This window comes from Nomascus leucogenys, chromosome 17 (assembly GCF_006542625.1).
Source record: "Nomascus leucogenys isolate Asia chromosome 17, Asia_NLE_v1, whole genome shotgun sequence".
Taxonomy (NCBI): Eukaryota; Metazoa; Chordata; class Mammalia; order Primates; family Hylobatidae; genus Nomascus; species Nomascus leucogenys.
This window is the reverse complement of record NC_044397.1, coordinates 5,740,622-5,765,718: the sequence shown is the minus strand read 5'-3', so window position 1 is coordinate 5,765,718 and position 25,097 is coordinate 5,740,622. Positions and strand designations below refer to the sequence as shown.

The window sequence follows — 25,097 nt, the reverse complement described above, 5'->3', positions numbered from 1 at the left end:
TTCTTAGTAATGAGACCCTCACCTAGGTTTTCTTTCCACTGAGGCAGACCAGCCTCTCTGGATGAATCATCAAGATTAGCAATGCAGGGAGGAGGAGGTGCATGCTTGGGGTTAACTGCGTGCCAGAGTCATTGGTCATCACAGCCACTTCCCCAGACCCATGGACTTTCTTGACTTTGGGGGAGAAATGAAATAGCTTGTGACTTGAAATGTCATTTGTGTAGACCCATTAGCCAGGCAGCCTGACGTCCAGGTGCCCCCGCCCCCAGTGGAGCAAAGAACACCTCATTCTGCAGGAAGAACCAAATCTGAGATCATCCCAAAACAGCCTCTTATTTTTTAGGCCTCCCTTGGGTCCTCAGGTGCATCTTCCAGTTACCGTGAGGGTAGGTGTGGGGGTCCTCTCCCCTGAAAGGAGAGCACCCCCACCCAAGTCCCTCCTCTTCAGCCTCTGCCTGTGTTTCTGCTGGTGATGTCCTTGAGCCTTGAGCTGTCTGCACACTGGTCCCAACCTGTGCCTTCCACACTGCTCAGACCTGCAGCCTTCTCCAGCCCTCAGCCACTTTGCTATGACATTGGGGGGTGGCGGTGAGGGTGGGGGGTGGTGTTCCTCTCCCCAATCCTGACCCAGGGGCCCCACCTGGTCTCTTGAAGGACATCAGCTGCTAGAAAACAGCCTGATGGCCCCCCTTCATTTGACCTCCTTTGTCTCTACTCCAGGAGCTCCCTCTTAGCTCCAAGTTAGGTTAGGGTGACCTCGTCACAGCCTCTTTGCCTCTACCCCTGCTTCTGTGCTGTGAGCACCGATCCTAGCACCCTTCTCTTTCATCCCAATGTGCCATACTCTAGACCTGGATGTGCTACGTGTAGGGATCACACTCCAGCAGGCACGAGGCATTAGAAAGTCCTTGGCGTGTGCTTCTGTGAGCACCCAGACTTCTTACTGTGACTTGTGAGGCCCTGCACCAGGGTTTGTCAACCTAGAGAATTCCGTCTTGAAAGGGACCGTCCTGCACATTGTAGGATGTTTAGCAGCGTCCCTGCCCACCAGGTGCCAATAGCACTTCCCTAGTCGTGACACAGAAATGTTTCTAGACACTGCCAAATGTCCTCTGGAAGGCAAAATCACTCTAGGTGGAGACCACTACCCTACATAATGGAGACCCCCTCCTACCACGCTGCCTCATCCCACCCACTGCACACCTGCCACATGCACGCTCATCCCTGCCAGAGCCACTGCACTCGCTGTCCCCACTGCTGTGAATGTTCTGTCCTCACATCTTCATGCTCTGCTCATTTAGGTCTCAGCTCAACTGACACCTCCTTACCTTGGCCTTTCGTAAGCACCCTATGCGACCTAAGCACCCATTTGCTCCATCAAGTTTATACTTATGTTTTGTTTTAAAATCACGTTTAGAATCTCTGACCTTGTTCCTGCGCTTTCCTCCTGGTTTTCACTGTCCCAGCCACACCCTTCTAATTCCTCAGTCACATCCGGCATGTACCCACCACAGGGCTCTTGCTGTTTCTCCTTCTAGAAGGCTCTTTCCCCAAATCTCATTGTTCTTATTCCTTCAGGCCTTTGCTCAGATGTCACCTTCTCAGAGAGGGCTTCCCTATTTCCTACTTCGTTTTTTCCCATAGCATCTTCAGCCATCTGATATACTATACACTTTAATTATTAATAATTTATATTTTCTGTTTCTCCCTATTAAAATGAAATCTCCATGAGGACAGGGAGTTTTGTCTTCTTTGTTCACTGTTGCATGCCAGTCACGGAGAACAGTGCCTAGCACTGAGGCACTCGGCCAGTATTTTTTTAGATGTATGAGCTTAATTTTGCAAGGCTTGCTGGGACCTCTGCCCTAGTTTAACTGTGCACATTTGAAAGCATCGGGTGAGCTTGGCTTCTTGTTGTAAAACCAGGGATTTATGTTGATGAAGAGTTCGATCAGGGTAGACTCATACTCTAAAGCATGTTTTCTTGTGAATAGAGATGTTTACAAAGCACAAAGCAGTGAATTTGCTAATAGTTCTTTTTACTGGCATCGGCCTAGAGTTCTGAATTTAGCTGAAGCTTATACTTACCATGCCATGGTGGAGGTTTTCATTTCCTAATATGTACATGCATTTGTCTAAAAGTAATTAGTTTGTCTTCAATTATGAGCCACAAGAGGTCGGGACCACCACTGTGGCACCTCTCCAGAGAGGGCCGGGCCTGATAAGCGCAAAAAAAACCCTTTAGGGCCGCACCTCCAGCTGTTCCCTGTTTCCCAGGATCTTGTTTATTTCTCATTTCTCCTGGCTCCCAGTCTTATTCCTTTGCTTTTTCTCTTACTAGGCTCTCATCCTTGTCTCAAAATCCCTGTCCTTACCTCCATGATCCATAAAGACCATGGCTTTCAGAAGGCAGCGTAGAAGTGAGTCTGCAGCACCTCCCTCTTGGAGCCCAGGAAGTCCTGAATATGACCAGGAGAGTTCCTGAGGCCCACATACCCTAACATGTTGAAATCCAAGGTCTTTCAAGGAAGCCCCACCACATATGCCTTCAGGGACCTGGCCAACCCTGCCAGCCTCCCCCACAGGTTCTCCCTCATATGGTGACAGTGCCAGAAATCCCACTCCTGGGGCTCAGCGAAGGCCCTTGGGTCTTCAAGGGAATTCCTTGTTCTGGGGCCCACATCCCAGGAGAGGGCACAACTTGAGCACGTTTGCATCCCGGTAAGGGTTACTGGGAAGGCTCAGATGTACAGGCGACAGATGGAGAGGGACTCTTGGGAGAGTTAGGATGTTGCAGAGAAGACCCCTTTTCCAGCTTATGTAATCGCTCCAAGGAAAGAGAGAGAGAGAGAGATGAGGCTTAGCAAGTCAGTGCCTGGCTGCTTGTCATATGAAGAAAACTGATGTGAACGACACTTTCCTCCTCTGCTTCCTGCCCTGCTTTTTTGTTCTTTGTATCGTGAATAATATGAATACAGGAGCTTCATACTTAGAGTTATTTTTACAAGGTCCCCTCTCTGCTTCAGATGACTCAGAGCCGGAGCCTTCTCTTGAAGACGTTCCTTGGGAAGCTCCAGAGAGATGCTGAACCCCAGGCGATCTCAGGGTCACAAGTGGTTGTCCTGGAAGTGTGGGCTGGAAGGAAAGCCTTATTGAAGGCAAACCTTCTGCTTGTTCCCCTCTCTGCCCAGCCGGCCCTGCCTTTCTCTCACCATCTTTTCCTGCTTCAGCAGAAACAATCAGGCCTGCTTGCCAGTCTGGAAATGAGCAGAGGGCACTGTCCCAGGGTCGAGGCTGCAAGCTATGGGTATAGATGAGGGGAATCTGTAGGCCCCAAAAGGCTGGTGGCTCTAGTCTGAAGGCAAGAAAACTATTTGGGCAACCAGGCACTGAAGGAGAAGGAAGATTGGTAGAACCTATTTCGTGTCTGTCTCCCACACTGCCCTTGTGTTCCTGGAGAGTGGGGGCTGCCTCTGACTGTTCTTCCAAACACCACACCTAGCACTAGGACCCAGTGCATGTGTGTAGAGTCGATGGATTAATGAAAGGGAAGCCCCTTTCCATGGGTAAAGCCAAATTACCTGGATGTGGGTACAGCACAAATCCATATGCCCGTGGAGGATGGAGCGTCTGTATCTGCTCCCGAAGGTGCAGATGCCCAGACCTCGGCACACCCAGCGCCAGCATTGTCTGCTTTGACCCATCATAACCACTCTGAGAGGCCAAGGAGGTTGTTTCCATTTTGCAGAGGGGAATGCTGAGGATCAGAGAGATTGGCTGACATGCCTGTTGTCATGCGTTTTGTAAGCGGCACAGGGGGATTCTTCTGCCCCACTTCTACTGACTCTGTGATCCAGTGCTGCCTTGAATCCTCGGAAACTCTAAAGTAGGGGCTCCCCGCTTCTGAGAAAGACTCCATAGCTCTCTTTTGGACACAGCTGCAGTGCCATCCTTCTGGGAGAGCCAGCCTGGAGCAGAACAGCTGGGGCTCATCTATCTGCTGCCCAACAAACCTTGGAAGGAGCATGATAGGAAGGTTCCGTTCAGACCGCTCTTCTCTGGTGGCTCTGGGGTAAAGGGCATGATGAAGGGAGATGCCCTTTTTTCCTCCTGTTAATCTGCCCTCATCCTGACTCCCTTTCCTGCTGTCTTCTATCTGACCACACAGTCCCCAGCTTAAAACCAAGGTGGATGGAAAAGGTTTCAAGTTGATCATGGAACTCAGAATGCATTTTCCTGTAGAAGTAGCTGGAATGCGATGCTTGGTCTCCCCAAGATATATCTGAAATAAAAGAGTAATAGCATTGGCCCAATAGATAATTTGTATTAATGTTGATGATTTAATTAATGAATTAATAATCAACCAGCACCCTCTCTTACTTGGAAGACGACAACAGCTCTCTCCACTCTTGTCCTCTTGTAGTTTGTTCACGTGAAAAGTGAATCAGACCCCATCTCTCCTCTGCTCATAACCCTCCATGATCTCTTATGCCTACAGCCTGGCCTCCTGCCTTGCTGACCGCACCTGCCAGCTCCCTCCACCAAGCTCATTCCACCAAAGAGTGGAAGGACACAGCTGCTGTGTCCTCTGCCTGGGACTCTCTTCCTTCCCTGAGTCACCTGGTTCAGCCAGTTCATTCAGGCCTATGCCCAGATGTCACCTTTTCAGGTGACCATGGATAGGCCCCACCCATGTTCATCACTCCTCTGACCCTTACCCTGCTTTATTTCCCTTCATAACATTCATCATACCTGCCATGACATTGCACACGTGCCTGCTTACTTGTATATTGTTATTCTCCTCCACTAGAATATCAGCTCCACAAGAGCAGGGACCTTTTATTTGTTTCCTGCTGTGTTTCCAACACTAGAAGAGTACCCAACATATAGTAGGTGCTCAATAAATATCTATAAATAAATAGATGAATGCACAACTGAATGAGTGATATATCTCTACACCTAACCAACAGCAGATTGTGGTTTCCATGCAGAATTTATCACACATCAACGCCAAAGAGGAATTTCTTCCTTTCCTTGCCGTTGGGATTGGAAATGCAGGGACTTCATTTTAGTAATGAGTTTATAGATTATTCTGGAAACCAGAACTTCTTGTTCTACATTTTTGGCAAAAATAAGACACCTACTTTCTTGGAGAGTAGCTTCTCAGAGTTCTGAAGGCTTCTTGGGGCTTGACAAATGGTTGGGGGTGGGTACTCTTTGGTCTCCTTAGCCTCCTGCTACCAGTTCTGCTGAGAGTGGCAGTTTTCTCTTGATTACACTAGAGCAGGGTTTCTCCTACTAACATTTTAGACCAGATTGTTCTTTGTTGGGGGCTGTCCCATGCCTTCCAGGATGTTTAGCAGCATCCTTGGCCTCTACCCATTAGATATGAGAAGAACTCCCGCAACTGTGACAACCAACAATGTCTCTGGACATTGCCAAGTATCCCTTGAGGAGTAAAATCACTCCCTGTTGAGAACTGCTGCTCTACCGTGTACAGAAAGCCCCACCCACAACAAAGAATTATCCAATCCACAGTGTCGCAAATGCCAAGGTTGAGCTATGCTGCTCTGAGAGCTCTGTCTAATAGGACTCTCGGCATTGAGGGAAATGTTGTATTTGGTGCTGTCTAATGTGGTAGCCACTAGCCACATGTGGCTATTGAGCATCTTAAAATGTGTAGGCCGGGGCGTGGTGGCTCATGCCTGTACTCCTAGCACTTTGGGAGGCCAAGGCAGGAGGATTGCCTGAGCCCAGAGGTTAGAGGCTGCAGTGAGCTGTGAGCAAGCCACTGCACTCCAGCCTGCATGACAGAGTGAGGCCCTGTTCCTTAAAAAAGAATTTAAAAAGTAGTTAGTGCAACTGAAAAGCTGAGTTAAGTTTAATTTTAGGCTGGGTACGGTGGCTTATGCTTGTAATCCCAGCACTTTGGGAGGCAAGACAGGCAGATTGCTTGAGCCTAGGAGTTGGAGACTAGCCTGGGCAACATGGCAAAAACCTGTCTCTGCTAAAGGAGACCCCTGGTGGCTCATGCTTGTAGTCCCAGGTACTCGGAAGGTTGAGGCAGGAGGATCACTTGAGCCCGGGAGGTTGAGGCTGCAGTGAGCCCTGATCATGCCACTGCACTCCAGCCTGGGTGACAGAATGAGACCCTGTCTCAATAAATAAAACAAAATAATAAAATAAAGTAAATTTTTAAGTTTATTTTATTTTAATTCATATTCATTTAAATATCCACTTACGGCTATTAGCTGCCATATTGGACAGCACTGCTCTAGAAAGGCCAGTGCTGCTCACACTTCAATGTGCATATGAATTATCTGGGGATAGCAAAGTCCAATTCAGCGAACTTGAGGTGAGGACTGAGAGTCTAAATTCCCAGGGATGCTAAGGCTTCAGGTCTAAAGACCACACCTTGGAGTAAGATGATCTAAGCCTGGGACATAAAGAGCATTTTGCACATATAACACAGAGATGAGATTCCTGCTGCCTAAAAGAGCTTGTTGAAGAACACAGTGGCATAGAGTAGGGAGAGAGAAAAAATACAGTTTGTGGAGTCAGACAGATACTGATTTGAATCCATTGTTAGCTCTGTGCCCTTTGCTTAGCCTCTCTGAGCCTCCATCTCCTTAGCTATAAAATAAAAGAGATCATTTCTACCTTGCAGTGTGATTCTGAGATAGTGCATTTAAAAACACCAAACCCAGTGCCTGGCAGATACTTGGCAGCCAGTAGGTAAATAGTATCAGTCATTATGGATTCATCCAAAGTAAAGGCATTGTTTACACAAATCGACCCTGCCTTTTAGGCTGTGTTTGGGGACCACCCCTCTCAGAGTCACCCAGGATGTTCTTTTAAAAAATAGGTCCCTGGGCCCAGCCCAGACCTAATGAGTTAAAGTCTCTAATGGTAGGGCCCAGGAAGCTTTTTTTAAAAAAAAGAAAAAATATATATGAGATAAAATTCACCAATATGAAATTAACCATCGGTCATTTTTTATTTTTCATGTAAAAAATTTTTAACTTTTATTTTATATTTGGGGATACATGTGAAGGTTTGTTACAGAGGTAAACTTGTGTCACGGGAGTTTGTTATACAGATTATTTCATCACCCAGGAATTAAGTCCAGTACCCAATTGTAATTTTTTCTGCTCCTGTCCCTCCTCCCGCCCTCCCACCTCAAGTAGACCTCAGTGTCTGTTGTTTCCTTCTTTGTGTTCATAAGTGCTCATCATTTAGCTCCCACTTATAAGTAAGAACATAGGATATTTGGTTTTCTGTTCCTGTGTTAGCTTGCTGGGGACAATGGCCTCCAGCTCCACCCATGTTCCTGCAAAAGACATGATCTCGTTCTTCTTTATGGCTGCACAGCCATTTTTTTTTTTTTTTTTGAGAGGGAATCTCGCTCTGTCGCCCAGGCTGGAGTGCAGTGGCACAATCTCGGCTCACTGCAAGCTCCGCCTCCCGGGTTCATGCCATTCTCCTGCCTCAGCCTCTTCCAGTAGCTGGGACTACAGGCGCCCGCCACCATGCCCGGCTAATTTTTTGTATTTTTTGGTAGAGACGGGGTTTCACCGTGGTCTCGATCTCCTGACCTCGTGATCCGCCCGCCTCAGCCTCCCAAAGTGCTGGGATTACAAGCGTGAGCCACCGTGCACGGCCATTTTAAAGTATACAGGTCATTGGCGTTTCCTGCATTTACAATGTTGTACAACCTCACCTCGGTCTAGTTCCAAGGCATTTTTGTCATCCCAGAAGGAAACCCTGTACCCACTCACCATTCTCCCCTCCCCAGCCCCTTGCAATGACTAACCTGCTTTCTGCTTCCATGCATTGGCCTATTCTGGATGTTCCAGATAAAAGGAACCATACACTATGTGACCTTTTGTGTTTGACGTCTTTCACTTAACAGCCTGTTTTCGAGGTTCATCCATGTTGTTGCATGTATTAGTGTTTAATTCCTTTTTATTGGTGAATAATATTCCATTGTATGAATATAACACATTTTGTTATCCACTCATCAGTTGATGGACATTTGGGTTCTTTCCACGTTTTTGGCTCCGTGAATAATGTTTCTGGGAACATTTGTGTGCAAGTTTCTGTTGGAGTACCCGTTTCCAGTGATGTGGGGTATATACCTAGAAGCAGAATTCCTGGGTCACATGGTAATTCAATGTTTAAATGTGTTGAGAAACCGCCTGAACTGCCCTCCACAGTGGCTACACCATTTTCCATCCCTACTGGCAATGCATAGGGTGCCAGTGTCTCCACTTCCAGGTCAACACTTGTGATTTTGTGTTTTTGGTTATGGCCAACCTGGTGGGTGTGAAGGGAAGCTTCATTCTTCACAGGTTCCCAGGATGGTTCGTGTAGACCTGAAAGGTGGAGAACCACCGCTTTGATGAGAGCTCCTCTTTCAGTGAGTTCAGTCAGAGTCTACTGCTCCCAGGTTCTGGGACTCTCTGCAGCAGTGCCTTTGTTGGGCTGGGGAAGCCCATCAGGGAATTGGAATTGTTACTTCGTGTGCTGTTGTAATAGCGATTGGATCTTTTTTTTTTTTTTTTCATACATCTTACCCTCTCCCCTTTAGTAAGCACAACTGAGTAGAAAGGAACAGTTTGCCACTGACTTGTCCTGGGAAAGCCAGATCAGCACAGATGACCCACCCCCTGGTGTCCCCTGGGTGAGTTTCTGCAAAACACCTCTACTTGTCCATCTGAGGCTGGCCTGGAGGGCCTGTTCCAACATGAAATGGCCTTGAACTCTCCTGTTTTAATAAAATTTAATGTGGAATTTTGTATTCTACTGTGTAATATAGAGCTGGGCCTGTTTTAATGAAAAATTAAAGGATTTTACTCTAAATATTTAAGTGTATTTCAGAAACACATCAAGTTAATCCTGTGGCCCTTAGGATGAAGGTGATAACCCTGAGTAAAGGGACAGAGGAGTGTCAGGGGAGGAGGCCGTGTGGGGAGCACTTAATGAAAGGAATAGTATTCCTCTTTAACAATGAGGGTTTTGTTTTCTTCTTCTGGAATTTCCTCAAAATTAATCTCTAGGGTGGAACACAACATTTAAGTGATACATTGTATATGCAAGCAAAGGGAGCAAGGTCCTACTATTAATATAACTGCCTGCACCGCTTCAAAATTGTTCTAGGACATAAGCCAAGGTCCTCTTCTTCAAGTCGGCGGTCTCAGCCTTGGCCACATATCACAACCACCTGAGCTTTACACGCTCTTGTTTAACAGGGTATTCAACAAGAGCCCAGGTGAAACCCAGGCATTCGTGGTTTCTAAAGCTCCAGGTGATTCTAATGTGCAATCAGGATTGACTGCTGTGCCAGGCCATTAGACACAGCGGTGAAAAAAATGGACCTAGCCCATGCCCTGATAGAGCTTACAGTCTGACTGGGGAGACCAACTCGTTAATCACATAATTGATTAATTACAACTGTGATAAATGCTGTTGCCCAGTTAAATTTCAGAGGGATGGAGACATCTTCCCAAAGCTACAGCCTGACGGATGAGTAGATGCTAACGAGAGGAGAGCTGGGAAAAGGGCATCCCAGGCAGAGGGACTGGCATGTGCAAAGGCCCTGGGGTAGAAAAGAGCTTGGTGTGTCTGAGGACTTGAAAGACAAGCTGGTTGGAGCTGTGAGCAAGGGGGGTGAGCAGCCTGATGTTGGGGAGCAGATGGTAGCCTGTCACCCATGTTGGCCTGTGGTGAGTCCACCTGACATGCTGTCAGTGTTTGAGCTGCTCTGATATTGGTGTGAAAGGCCCAAGCTTCTGTGCTCTGGAATGAGCAGATACACAAGGGCCTGATTAAATGATCTGCATATAACCCATGGTCTGGGCAGGATCCCTGTCCTCCAGTGTATGAAAATTATTCTTTACTCAGCCTCCATGGAGAGAAAGGAAGGGCATCAAAAGAAGGGAGAGAGTGGCCGGGCGTGGTGGCTAACACCTGTAATCCCAGCACTTTGGGAGGCTGAGGCAAGTGGATCATTTGAGGTCAGGAGTTCGAGACCAGACTAGACAATATGGCAAAACCTCCTCTCTATTAAAAATACAAAAATTAGCTGGGCATGGTGGCACATGCCTATAATCCCAGCTACTCGAGAGGCTAGGGCAGGAGAATTGCTTGAACCTGGGAGACAGAGGTTGCAGTGAGCCGAGATCACGCCACTGCACTCCAGCCTGGGAGACAGAGTGAGACTCTGTCTCAAAAAAAAAAAAAAAAAAAGGAGAGACGTTTGGAGAGAGAATGGGAGTTTTCCTCATGTCTGAAAAGTTTCTGGGCCTCACTTGAAAATTACATCTCCTTCTGGCATCTCCACATAGAACTCATCTGACAGAACGGTGGGTCCCTAGGTGACTGGAGCCTGGGATCTCATTGCAGTGATTCCTCTCTGCACTGTTTCTCAGATGCTCTGTAGAGCCTGTCTCACACTTAATTCCTCCTCCTCTCCATTTTCCTCCATCCCCCTCCCCCTGTTCCTTTTTCTTCTTTTTAAAGTCTGTGCCAATTTCTAATGAATTGTGGGTGGCATGGAGGGAATTCTTCACACTTCATTTGGTCCTGCTTCATAGTTTATATCCTGTGTCCCTCCCTTCCCCTGGCTGAACCCCCCGTCCCCAGTCTGGTAGACGTGAACTGTTCTTTTCCTTTCAACCGCCTTGTGGCTGCAGAGAACCCCTCGTTGATTTGGGCTTTTAGATACTCATTTAAAATGCTTGTTTCTGTGTATTAATTTCTTCCTTCCCTAAGACTCCTAATCTTCACTCTCCCTTAACTCCGACAGCAGTGTGGTATGTGAGGCAGCGTTTGTCACCCCTATTGTACAGAAGGGAAACTGAGGTTCTGATAGCAGTGTGGGGCTGTGGGAAGATTCTGGCCTTGCTTGGTGGCATGATGGATGTGACAGGTCCTTGGAAAGTCACACAACCCTCCAGGGTTGCCTCTTTACTGGTCATATGGGAAGGAGATAAGATTTCTACCCCTGTAAGGAGGTAGGGTGATGGGGTAAAGAGGATGGGATTTGGCCCTTAAAGCTCTGACTCCACCACTCAGTTCTGTGGCTTGGGCAAGGCATCAGACCTCGGCTTCCTCACTTGTAGAATGGTGATCCCTACAGCACCTCAGCAGGATGGTTGTAAATACTAGAGGCATTGTCTGGGAAGTCCTAGCAACGTGGCTGGTCTGAATGGGATATAGTAGCTGTTCACCTCCCCTGCCATCTGGGATTTGGCTGTTTGTCCAAGAGGACCCCAATCATTATGGTGGAGCTAGAATTAGAACTAGAACCCAGGTCTGCTGGCTTCAGGCCCTCAGCTCCTGGGAGGAGCACTCTGTAAGCACCCTGGTGTTGTGAGCTGGATAATTCTTGCTGTGGGTAGGCCTTTCTGTACCCGCTAGAGTGGTAGTTCTCAACTGGGAGTGATTTTGCAAGAGACACTTGGCAATGTTTGGAGAGTTTTTTCATTGTCTCGGCTTGGGAGGTTCTACTGACTTCTAAGGGGTAGGGGCCAGGTATCTGGATTGTTCTGGGATCTCTCAGCACAGTGGTTGGGGACCTTTGAAGGCACAGACCAAGAAACAGCAAGTCATCAGGACCCCCGGTCAGCAATAGCTGACTCTGAGCCCTTGCAAAGCTGCCCTGCAGCGTCAGCACCGGCTGGGAAATCCTTGTGGATTCTTGTGGATATTCACATAGAGGGAGGGGCATGATTATCCCCACTCACTGGGTATAGTGCTAGCAACAGCTGCCACTTATCCAGGGCCTATTAGGAGCAGGGGCAGCGTGCTCAGTGAGGGACCTACACTCTCACTGATCTCCCTGTTCAGCAAGGAAAACACTGCTAACCTCATTTCACAGAAGTGGGACAAGGCCATATGGCTAGTGAGGGGCAGGGCCAGACCTAGGGCAGGGCCTAGGTCTCCTTAGCTCCGAAGCTCACATGCTATGCATGAAATTGCATGACCTTTCTTAGAAAGTAACACCCCCGTGAGGCTTCTCCAGCAATCATTTTAATAGAATGCTTATCCACATCCCTGTGTCAGCATTGGCCACCTAATTTTGCCACCGGCCAAACTGAATTTACCACTGTTGCAGAAAACAAGTAGATAAGAATCTTAAAACATACATTGGGAGGGAGGGCAAGGGTGCCCCTATTTTGGATGTCTCATGCCAGTTTGGGAAGAGGGAGAAGTTAGCAGTTAGGCAAAATATGTTCCTGATTTGATTTGCCCTAGAAAACTTCTTGGGTGCTTTTGGAAAAACCTGTACATCTTCTTTTTTTTTTTAATGAGACAATGTCTCCCTCTGTCACTGAGGCTGGAGTGCAGTGGTGCGATCTCTGCTCACTGCAGCCTCCACCTCCCAAATTCAAGTGATCCTCCCAAGTAGCCAGGAACTACAAACACAAGCCACCACACCTGGCTAATTTTTGTATTTGTTTGTAGAGACGGGGTTTCACCATGTTGCCCAGGTTTTGTCTCAAACTCCTGGGCTCAAGCGATCCACCCGCCTCGGCCTCCCAAAATGCTGGGATTACAGGTGTGACCCACTGTGCGCAGATTAAGAGCCTTCTCTCCTAGTTAGAGTACGCCATGCTCCGTCCTGTCACAGGACCTTTGCACAGGCTACGCGGTGTACCAGCAGCACCCTTGCTCTCTATCTTTCCCCTGCTGCCCTCCCTACTTTGCTTCAGTAATTTATTCTTAGGGCTCATATTAAAGACTAATTCCTTAGGAAAGCACTTCTGCCCCATGTCCATGCTAGTCCGTCTTCTGGCATATGCTATTATGCATTAGCTATGCTTCTTTAGGGGACCACTATTATAGTTATCTCTAATTTGTTAATGTTGGTTGCCTTCTTGCACTTGATTGTAAGCTCCATGAAGGTAGGGAACACATTGGTCTCACTCAGCTGTTGTATGCCAAGTGCCTTGCATTTGCCTAGTACATACTAGGCACCAGCCAACGTTGGATGGGTGAATGGATGGTTGGATGAATGGATTGAGCTAGTTAATTTCATTTCCTTTCCCTTAACTCCAGCCAATAATCTCTTCTTAGGGAATTGTAATTATCTGTTTATATGTCTCTCTTGAGCCTCTTTGAGGAAGAACCTATCTTTAGAAGCCTTGAGTCTAGCTCCATGCCTGACATACAGTAGATGGCTAATAAAAGTTGACCATATGGCTGTCTAAGACAAACTCTTGCCCATAAGACAAGCAGTTCCAAGAACTCATGCTCCTGCAGAGAGGACCCTAGAGAGTTGTTTTCATACATAGAGGGTAAGGATGGTGAATTTATTCACAGAAACGGAATGAAGTTCATTCCTGCTTCCCACCCGTGCCGTGCTTAGCTGCTTGGTAAGGTCTGCTATTCAGGTTGCCAGTGACTGTATTGACTTATTTGTACATAAACAGTTATTCCCCATAACCTTCCCTTCGCCAACATTCAGAGATAATGATATACAATCTTTGTAACATTACAGATGTTGCTTCAAAAAACACTCTGTTGCTATAGGAATGTTTGTGATGTGCTTATCGCTACAATTTCATGAGCAACAAACTCCAAAATTGCAGATGATTTAACATTTGAAGCAGGGAGTGAGAGTGTATGTGTGTTTGCATTTAAAAAAACAAAACAAACAAGGCTTTGAAAAAGGAAGTTTTCTTCTGCAGAGTTATCTTCTTCTAAAGCTTAAAATAAGAACTACTTAAAAGCAGCGAATTTAGAAGAAGGAGCACTTTCTCTTAAACATTCAAATGGGTGAAAATGACTTGTAATGCCTCCCTCAAGTATTAAGGAAATAGGCAGTTAAAGGGTTTTTTTTGGAGCTAGCTGTCACAGACAAAGGATTTCTCATTTAAAAAAAAAATCATTTTATAGCATTAAATAGTAGGAATGCATACCAGCCGCCCTTTTGACATTTTGAAAATGATTTATTTTCTGAAATGTCCCAGTCCATTTTAATAGATGACTCTTTGTTCTTCTCATTCAGGGAGGGAGCTTCAGGCGGGGTTGCCATAGTTAGGGTTGGGAAGTTCAGGGTGGAGGCAGACAGGGCTCCAGAAACAGCTTTCCATGAGCCTCACACTTTGTTACCTGAACACAGCAGGTGGGTGCCACCACTTATCTCCAGACAGCATGGAGACACTTTCCCAAAGCTCCTGCTGCGGTTCTCCTTCCCAAAGAGAGACTCTCTGAACCAACTTTTTATAGTCCGGAGAGTGAATTTGAAATCATTTTTCTTTCTAGCCTCCCTCTCTGAACATATCAGCTAGACATCTTAGGAAAGGTGTGCAATGTGGAAGTGTCTACTGTAGCAATGCTACTACTCAGCTGTGGCTCAGGAGTGGTGCTCTCTGCAAACTCTTTGGCGATCCATGAGATAAGTTCAGAAATTGAGTCGGTGCTTAGTAACTTTCATGCCGATTTGACAGAATAATCTGTTGAATCAAAGAACTTAAAAGTGAGCTTGCACTTTGTATCAGTATCTTTTCATTTCCTTTTTCTAGCAGTTCATTTTTACTATATTTTATTAAAGTAGTCATCTCTAGTGGTGTGGAAATTTTTTTAAAAACTGGTCCTTCGGCCGGGCATGGTGGCTCATGCGTGTAGTCCCAGCACTTTGGGAGGCCGAGGAGGGCAGATCATGAGGTCAGGAGTGCAAGACCAGCCTGACCAACATGGTGAAACCCCGTCTCTACTAAAAATACAAAAATTAGCCACGTGTGGTGGTGGGCACCTATAATCCCAGCTACTTGGGAGGCTGAGGCAGGAGAATTGCTTGAACCTGGGAGGCGGAAGTTGCAGTGAGCCAAGATCACATCATTGCACTCCAGCCTGGGCAACAGAGTGAGACTCTGTCTTAGAAAAAAAACAAAACAAAACAAAACAAAAAAACTGGTTCTTCATGACAAATAACTTGAGAAGCTGTATGCCAAGGCACCTGTAAGCTGCTGTAGCTCCCCCATGAGGAAAGTCAGCTGTTGAATGGATTTGGGGAATCACAGCACTTAGCAAATGATATTATAATGAAACTCAGATCTCTCTGTCTCTGTCTCTCTCTCTCTCTCTCTCTCCTAAGTGCAGAGACTGCATCCAGTTCATCTCCATGGCCTCATTCCTCAGTGCCCTGCCTGGCACATTGCAGGCCTTTGGAAATGTTTGTTGAATGCATGCCTGTCTGCTTCCTCATTACCTAAGAGTAGGTGAGGAAAGCCTTGGGAATTTCCCTGGGATTTCTGGTAGTGTCTTCTGCAGGATGGTGGTGGAGAGCTAGGAGCAAATGATGAGGAAATGACCTTTCCTTCTTCTTTTCCCCACAGGACCAGGCCTCCTCTTCCCACCTGTCCAGCAGCATGAAAGCAGCATGACTGGCCGACCGCAGGAGAAGCCCCCAGAACCAGGCCCCCAACTCAGCCATCTGCGGAGGTCAAGGTGAGCTTGCTTTCCTTCTTCTGGAAGGCTGAGGAATTTCCTTCATGCCTTCATTTTAACACATTCTGTATGCGTTTGTAATCCCTTGCTATGTGCTAGAAGAATGAGGTTTCCTGGGATGAGGGTAGACTTAGAAAGTACGTGTCAGCCTTACAGGTTAAAGCGTGCTCATTTTGGCCGGGCGCGGTGGCTCACGCTTGTAATCCCAGCATTTTGGGAGGCCGAGGCGGGCGGATCATGAGGTCAGGAGATTGAGACCACGGTGAAACCCCGTCTCTACTAAAAATACAAAAAAAATTAGCCGGGCGTGGTGGCGGGCGCCTGTAGTCCCAGCTACTGGGAGAGGCTGAGGCAGGAGAATGGCGTGAACCCGGGAGGCGGAGCTTGCAGTGAGCCGAGATTGCACCACTGCACTCCAGCCTGAGCGACAGAGCGAGACTCCGTCTCAAAAAAAAAAAAAAGCGTGCCCATTTTGGTTAAAGGAGAGGCTGATAGGGAGCAGAAAGGAATGGGAAAGACTACTCAGTCCACTACCTGAGAGTCCCAGTACCTGCCAGACAGACTTCTGTCCCACACAGAGTCATAAGAGGCCTTAGATGATCAGTCAGGCCAGTTTCCAGCCAGTGTTGGACAGTTAGTTGTTAGAAAGTTCTGTCTGCTGATCTCTTCTCCGCCATTAGGAACCACAAAGACTTGGCTTTCAAAGACTCTTCCACATGCCTCTCTCATTGGGTTTGAAGATTTGAAGATTTGGCTGTCATGACTCCATCTTTCTTTTTTTGGTATAAATTCTCCCTAGAGACTGGTGCCAGTCACCTTGTCCTCTCGTCCCCTCCATATTGGAAAGGGCTTTAGTTACCTCCAGCATCTGCCTTGCTGGTTGCTCATGCAACCTGCACCATCTTCAGTAGAGAATCATTCATTCACCATTCGTTCTTCAGTGGCTATTTACAGCCTCCTTTGTGACAGGCACTGTGCTAGACTCTGGAGATATATCAATGAAGAAGAAAGACAGGGTCTCTGTCTTTTAAGACGAAATACATTTAGACCCTTAGAGAGAGTTTGAAATATGCATTGAACTACTTCCGTGTGCTCCTTTTTTACATTTTTATCTCTGCAACTTTTTTCTTAAATGTCCCATAAGTACTTAAAAAAAATCTTTAAATATTGGATATAGTTTTCTATATACCATCATTGAAAAATAAGTTAGCTTATTGTGCAGCTCAAATCATCTATAATATATTCTTTTCTGATTTTGTCTGATTATCTATCAATTATTGAGAGAGGTGTGTTAAAGCCTCCCACTGGATTTGTCAATTGCTCCTTGCAATTCTGAAATTTTTGCTTTATGTGTTTTGAGGCAATGCTGTTTGGTGCATAGATGTTTAGAACTGGTGTATTATATTGATGAATTGGGATTTCTACCATCTTTATATGTGTTTAATTTTTTCTGCTCTTTCTTTTAGGTTGAGGTATTTTCCCCCTCATTTCATTTTCCATCTTCTTATTTGGAACTTACACACTCTATATCTGTTATTTCTGGGGTTATGCAGCTAGCTACCTGGATAGATGATAGATAGATAGATAGATAGATAGATAGATAGATAGATAGATAGAAAAAAACAGACTCTGTGTGTGTTTTTTAAGGGGTTATCCAGCTAGCTAGATATATGTATGTATGTAGATAGATAGATAGATAGATAGATAGATAGATAGATAGATAGACAGACAGATAGATAGACAGACAGATAGATAGATAATTTTTAGAGACAGGGTCTTGCTCTCTTGCCCAGGCTAGCTTCAAACTCCTGGGCTCAAGTGATACTCTCACCTCAGCTTCCCAAGTAGCTACCTTAGCTTTGTTTGTTTGTTTGTTTGTTTTGTTTTGTTTTGTTTTGTTTTGTTTTCGAGACGGAATCTCTCTCTGTCTCCCAGTCTGAAGTACAGTGGCACAATCTTGGCTCACTGCAACCTGCACCTCCTGGGCTCAAGCAATTCTCCTGCTTCAGCCTCCCGAGTAGCTGGGACTACAGGCATCCACTACCACGCCTGGCTAATTTTTGTATTTTTAGTAGAGATGGGATTTCACCATGTTGGCCAGGGTGGTCTCAAATTCCTGACCTCAAGTGACCTGCCCGTCTCGGCCTCCCAAGGTGCTGGGATTACAGGTGTGAGCCACTGTGTCCCACTAATTTTTGTATTTTAAGTAGAAACGGGGTTTTACCCTGTTGGCCAGGCTGGTCTTGAACTCCTGACCTCCAGCGATCCACCCGCTTCAGCCTCCCAAAGTGCTGGCATTACAGGCGTGAGCCACCGCCCTCAACCTATTTTACATTTTCATCTCTTTGTCTCTCTGTGCTGAACTCTGAATAATTTATTCAAATCTATCTCTGGCCTGGGGAATGGCTCATGCCTGTAATCCCAGCGCTTTGGGAGGCCGAGGCAGGTGGATCATCCGAAGTCAGAAGTTCAAGACCAGCCTGGCCAACATGGTGAAACCCCATCTCTACTAAAAATACAAAAATTAGCCAGGTACGGTGGCGCGCATCTGTAATCCCAGCTACTCTGGAGGCTGAGGCACAAGAATCACTTGAACCCTGGAGGTGGAGGTTGCTGTGAGTCGAGACCACACTACTGCACTCCAGCCTGGGCGACAGAGCCAGACTTTGTCTCAAAAACAAAAACAAAAACAAAAACAAAAAACTATCTTCTATTTAACTAATTTATTATGTGTCTTAAATGCTGTTTAACCCATTCGTTGGATTTTTTTCTTTTTGCTTTATTTATTTGTCATTTCTAGAAGTTCTGCTTGGTGATTTTTCTGGTCTCTCATTTCTTGCTCATATTTGAAGATGTTTATTTCTTTAAAATATTAAATTTGCTATTTAGAAATGTTATAATTTTGTGTCTTGTAATTCCCAAATCTCAAGTCTTTGCAGGTCTGCTGGCTGGTATTCATAATGCCTTGTTTCCTGTGAATTGCTCATTTTTTCTTGGCACTTTATCTTTGGGAATTATCTGAGGTGTGGGTTGAGTTGTCTTTCCCAGAGAGGATTTGGTTAACTTCTGCTGGTTGTCTGGTGGGCATTACCAACAAAAATCACTTTAAATTAATTTTCTAGTTAAGGCTTTCCTGGCTACCCAAGTAGTATAATTTAGGCTACAAACCTGTGTGAAGTCCAGCTATGGTTACACATTTTCAAGAGAGAGTTTTTCCCCACATTCTGCTCAGCCTAAGGACCAGTTTTCTTGCAGTCTCTTTCTGTTTTGTGCATTTACTTCTCATTCACCAAGTCGAATGCATTTTGTGGAGTGGAGCCATTTAAAGTCCCAGCTTTGTGGAGGGGTCTCCCTAGACTCTTAACCCTGTGCTGCTGTCATTGGGAAACTTAGAATCTCCAGGTTTCAGCAGAAACCCTCAGGGCAAAAGCCAGCTTTGATGCCAGCTCACCTTCCAAGTTTCCTGCTTTGGGTTTGTTTTGGTCTTTTCATTTGTACTATCTCAGCAATGTGTATTCAGTCTTCATATCTAAAATTGTATCCAGCGTATTAGTTCTTTCCATTAGGAGGGGCAAGTAAGGTATCTGGTCTGCCATATTGCCAAAAGTATATCTTTTTCTTCTCCACAATAGTCAGGAGGGCAGGAATTTCTATTTCTTCACAGAAGAGTGACCTGAATTTCAGAGAGGGTATAGCCATAGGCCTAGCAGGTGAAAGGCTGGGAGAGAATATGTCCCTCTCGTCTCCTCTCTCCCCACGATAACTGTTGACCATTGGCGAGGACAAACTTTAGTCCTGGAAAGAATATGAGTTGCTACCAAAACGTTTTAACTAGCTGAACAGCTTTGTACAATTTGTTTATGAATCTATTGTTTATCTTCTTTGAGGGAGGAAATGGCTTCTCCATATTTTGTGGCTTGTTTGTCTGGCAGTCACCAGCAGCCCTCCTGCTTCATTCCCGTCCTGCAAAAAGTCTCCTGAACCTGAAGCCAGATTCCATGGGCTTCTCATCCAGACCTTGGCTTCCTTTCCTCCTTATGCTACTCTCTCCTTCTCACCTTCTTCCCTTCCCTCTGCCTCTTCTTCCTTTTCCCCTCTCCCCATCCTTCCTGCGATTGGTTTTTCTTCTTCATGGTGGTGTGCCTTTCATTGGAGAGGAGTCTACAGAGCAGAGTGGTTTGGCTTTTGGGCTTTGAGGGGCAGGGAGAAAGAGCTGAGTTAGAACCTACCTCTGCCACTTAATAGCTGAATCTCTCTGAGCTTCTGTTTCTTCATTGGTCACATGGGGACAGTGGATAGAGCTATTCAAGGACTTAATGAAATGATGCCTGTAGAGCTTGTAACACAGAGCTTGAACATCATCAGCACTTGGTCAGTGGTGGTTCATATAACTATGACTGAGAACAGACCACTTCAAGGCCAGTGCTCTTGTTGGTGATGCTTTTAAATTGACAAAGCCAGTTTATAAAATGAGATGAAAATGGAGGCAGAAATCTAATGTAAATGTGGGAATCCCAGCCTCTCTATGATGTTCTTTGAACTGGGGTGTTTTAAAAAATAATCTGAGGGAAGATAGAACGCACTGGTCTGGCCAGTGTTTGTGGAAGATGTAAACCAGGGGTTCTGAAAATGGGGCCTAGACCTCCAAACTCCAGATCTTGGCCCTCCTGCTGAGCTGTGCCCTGTGTCCTGGTGCTGTGGTGGGGCTGGGGCTGCGTGGACTCCCTGGGGAGGTTTCCCTTGCAGGGCCCCCAGATCAAGGGATGGCATTACTGCTCTGAGGACGCATTTTCAGCAGTGATGGGGCTGGGGGAGAAGGGTTGTGAATGTCCTTTAGCTCTATTCTTATAGCTGGCATGAGACTTCACTTTTCACGCCCTCTTCTAATAAATGGCTTTATGTTACACCTAGCCATGTGTCGTTTCCTGATTTGATATCTATCAGGCAACAAGTCTTTTTCAAAGCCTGCTATTTATAGCGACTCTGGGCTTTGTATAGTGGGCAAGTAGTATAAAAGAATGCATAAAGTTGCTGTGAATCTAAAACTACTCTAAAGTCTATTAATCACAAGAGGACTTTATAACCAAAAAAAACGCATAAAGTCTAAAATATCTTCATAAGATTGTTAGGTACTCAGAGTGGATATCCAAGAGGGAAAAGCACGGTGTCCTTGAATGGTCACAGAGGGCTTCCTGGATGAGGCTGGATGATGATTTGAGCTGGTCTTATGGGGCAGCCAAGGTGAGGCTGCTGGAGAAGGAGCCTCATGCATCCTGGGTGTAGAAGTGGTAGGAACTGGGGTTTAGAAAGCCCCACAGATGGCCTTTGTGGTCCCTCTTGGAGCGCCATCTCCCATTATCAAAAGCCCTTAGAAGTCCTGCAGCTAACATTTGACACCAGGTTTCCCAAGTGTGTTTGACCACTCATAGCTGATGAACATGGAGGTCTTGAATGGGTTTCCACATGGCTTCTGTCTCTCTGACTAATGTTTCAGCTCATCTGGGCTACCACCTCACTTCTGTAAAACAGGGATTGGAAACTTTAAAAGTTCAGCCTCTTGGGAGCACCAAAAAATTATTTGAAGTTCACCTCTTATCTTTTTCCAGGCATTGCTCAAATATTTAGAAGGGTGAAGGTTTCTAGGGGGACTAAGCAGGGACATTGTTAGAGTTACAGAGGGGGCTTGTTTGTTATCCCAGTCTCCCAAGATGATTGGACATTTCCAACCTAGCTGAGTGGCCAAGCCTGTTTGCCTGGAGTTAAATGCCCAGCCCCACCCCACCCCTGGTCCCCACCAGCAAACCTCAAAGTCTATTAACAGCCTCTGTCATGATCATGATTCATCCTTCCTGCCCCTTCTGTATTCTGGTTACTCAGAGCTGTGAGCCAAGATCGATAACTAACGCCATCCAACTGACCTTGCCCATGGAGAGCTTACCTGGTAGATTAAACATTCTTCATCAGATGACACCTCAGGTTGAGTTCTGTTTGTCGGCTAGCTCTGTGCAGTGCAACAAGGGATTGTCCTAGATGCAGACGAAGACCCTTTTCAGGACCAGGAAGTCAGGGGGCACATTATCTGAGGAGTTTGGGGTGCCAGGGTTATTGCAGGTATAGACACAGGAGGTGCCCCAGGCCAAGAGCTCCTGTGCTTAAAGAGCCACATAAAAGCGGTGGAAATGTGCTCTACATCAAATCTTCACATGCTGCCCTGGAGATTGGCCATTGGCTCCTTCTCACTGTTGGTGGAACCCTTCTAAAAATATTTCATTATTTATTATACCAGTCATATCCATTATTCTATTATTTTAATTGCAACATTAAGGCTGGGCGTGGTGGCTCACGCCTGTAATCCTAGCACTTTGGGAGGCTGAGGCAGGCAGATCATGAGATCAGGAGTTCAAGACCAGCCTGGCCAATATGGTGAAACCCTGTCTCTACTAAAATACAAAAAAAAAAATTAGCCGGGCGTGGTGGCGCATGCCTGTAATCCCAGCTACTCAGGAAGCTGAGGCAGAATTGCTTGAACCCAGGAGGTGGAGGTTACAGTGAGCTGAGATTGCACCACTGCACTCCAGCCTAGGAGACAGAGCGAGACTCCGTGTAAAAAAAAAAAAAAAAAAAAAAAATTACATTATAGCTAGAGCTACCCCTACTTCTTACCCCTAATTCCTACCCCTACTCACTCTCTTCCCTTTTCCAAAAGAGGCAGAACTAAGACTGCAATCCAGACATCCTGACTTCCAGCACCGTTTCCCCGAAGGGCTCAGATCCTTAGGGATCAGGTGTCATTGGTGGGAAACCCTACTATCTCAATATCCTGGCCCAAGATTGTTCAGTGTCCTGGGACAGGCCAGGCAGGGTCTCAGGAGGTTCGTCCAACAGAGGCTTGGAGCTCCTTGGGTCCAACTTTATTCTGCAGAAGCTGAGTCTGAGGTGCAAGGAGGGGAAGTCATTTGCCCAACCAGGTCACAGGGCACATCTCTTTTTCTGTTTGGTCCGGGTTATCTTTATATTGGGTTTGCATTTCCTGAATACACAGCAACAGGGTGGGGGGTGGGTGGAGGACAGGGGAAGTGGGCTTAAAAGAACCCCATCGGAAAATGTTTAGATTTCCTGTGACTGTCCTGTGAAGAGGGAGATAATCTGTGTTCACGGAACTAAGAGGAGAGGGAGAGACTTGGTTCAGGTCCAGGAGGCCAAGAGTGGAGAGAAAAAGGAGGACAACATGAGAACTATTCAGAGAAAGCTGTGACATTTTTACGGATGAAATAGAAACAAATAGGAGTTTGTTTCTTTGCACTTCAGTGATGCCTTCTTGTTTGTAGTTTTGGACAACACTCAAGCCATGTGGAGGCTCTGGCCTCGTTCTAGTGACAGTGGTTTGTGGTCTTCGGAGGCTCTTTGGCCTGGGACCGGGCACCTTTGGTTCTCATCTCCCTTGAGTTGGCTTCTACCAGGATGTGTGATCCTTTGGGACTCTCTCTTCCTCCCTCGGAGCTTCCATAGCTTATCTCAAGATGGAAATAAAACCTCCTGCTGGGCCTGCCTCACAGAGAAATAATGGGTATGAGAGTGTCCCCCACAAACTGTCAGGGTTAGATTGGCCTCATTTTTTCTTTTTCCATGTCTGTGAGGCCGGCATGAGCTCTGAGGGAGTCAGGAGCTTCCACCAGGGAAAGCCCATGTGCCCATCAGATCAGGTGGCACATGTGGCCACAGAGGCCACTCCAGACCCGATCTCCTGGGACAGCCCTTCCAGGCAGTGTGTCCCCAGTTCCTTAAAGGGGGATGTCACTTAAGCAGGAACGGCTGTAATTAAAAGTAAGGAAATGGTAAATATGGACAGAGTTACTACCAATTTTCTGGAATTGGAGAGCTGGGTACCCTCTTGAAACAGAAAACGAAGTAGAATATCACTTTATCTGGTATTATAGAGGAACTGAAATGACTCCAGCTAACAGGGCCCACCCCTTCTAACTTTTTAAGATGGCGATACCGGGTAAAGTGATATTCTACTGGATACACTTGAGCTTTAGATTGCCACTAAATAATTGCATCTCATTTCCTCTTCTGGGGTCTTGAACTGCTTGAGAGCCATATCCCAGAAAGTAGAAAACCACCTTCGTTACCAGTAATGCCAAGTTGGAGAACTCAGCCTGACCCGTGGCCACACCGATTCCCTCTTTTGCACCCCTTGAATTGCACTGACCAGTGTAGACTTGTAGGCCTCTCTCTCTCTGACTTCCTGCAAGGATGAGCCAGTCATGTGCATGTTTGCATTCTGTTTCCTGCTGTCAGTGAACAATTCTACTGAACGAGCTATGGCCTTTCCTGGATCATCATTGTGGATAAAATGAATGTGCCCTGGACACAGATGCCTTCAGGGGATGTTAGAGTAAGCAAGGTCATTGGTCCCTATCCCAAAGGGCCCAAGCTGCCGTTCTCTCTTCCCTCCTGCGTCCACTCCTGGCAGTTTCTGCCCCTGAGCATCGTTCTGCTGATTGAAACAAAAGGAGGGCTGAAGGTTGCCCAGGAAACAAATAACCAAACCAACTCAATCATGCCTGAGTCACTGAGCCTGGTCTAAACTGTAACCCACGTCAAAACAAAACAACAGAAGCTCCACCCCAGGCAATGAGACTGCTCAAGTCCTCCCTGGGAGCACATGTGTCCTGTACCTTCTCTTGTTTAATCTTCTCAGAAATCCAGAACAGTAGGTATTATTATTACTGTTTTACAGATGTCAAAATTGAGGCTCAAAAGCGAAGTTAGATAGGCCTGCTGGAGGGACTCACTTTGCCAGTGGAACGTTGAGATTTGAACCCCAATCTTTGACTCCAGAAGCGGTGCTCTTGGTGTTTCCATGAGGAAAATATTTGTCATATAATCCGTTTGTTTCTCTCCAATGAGATATTCCTGACGAGTAAAAACTTGTCCAGATAGGGCCGGGCGCAGTAGCTTATGCCTGTAATCCCAGCACTTTGGGAGGCCGAGGCGCGTGGATCACAAGGTCAGGAGATCGAGACCATCCTGGCTAACATGGTGAAACCCCGTCTCTACTAAAAAATAAAAAAATAAAAATAGCCGGGCGTGGTGGCAGGCACCTTTAGTCCCAGCTACTTGGGAGGCTGAGGCAGGAGAATGGCGTGAACCCAGGAGGCGGAGCTTGCAGTGAGCCGAGATCGTGCCACTGCACTCCAGCCTGGGTGACACAGTGAGACTCCATCTCAAACAAACAAACAAACAAACAAACAACAAAACAAAAAACTTGTCCAGATAACTGGAGCTTTTAAGCCCAGAACCGTGTGTGTGTGTGTGTGTGTGTGTGTGTGTATGTGTGTGTAAAGTGCATCAGCTTCTTTTTCACACTTCTAAGTTCATGGCTAAACACTAGAGCGTTGAAGTTTGCTAGGAGCTGACAGCCAGATTCATGGGACATGCCTGTGCTGTGGCATACACTTTCTCTCCTTGGCCTTTCAAAAACCAGTGATAAAAGCTGGAAGGATCCTGCAAGGAGGAAGTAGCTTCATGCTGAACAGATCTGCAATGGGAGGACAAGAGGCACCGCAGAATATCAGAGGAAGCCTCGTCCTTTGGCAGCAGAGGGTTGGGGGCTTAGCCCTTCCTCACCAATCATG

General features: G+C 46.4%; 1 protein-coding gene across 5 annotated transcripts in view; it reads left to right on the top strand.

Annotated features, from left to right (window-relative positions):
* The window catches only part of TRERF1 (transcriptional regulating factor 1), a 226,343-nt gene that overhangs the window by 137,302 nt on the left and 63,944 nt on the right, over positions 1 to 25,097 (top strand). For all 5 annotated transcript variants that reach the window (XM_030796586.1, XM_030796584.1, XM_030796588.1 and 2 more), the window contains exon 4: positions 15,345 to 15,456. The gene's annotated coding sequence lies outside the window, so the exon portion shown is untranslated. The remainder of the gene's footprint in view (positions 1 to 15,344; positions 15,457 to 25,097) is intronic.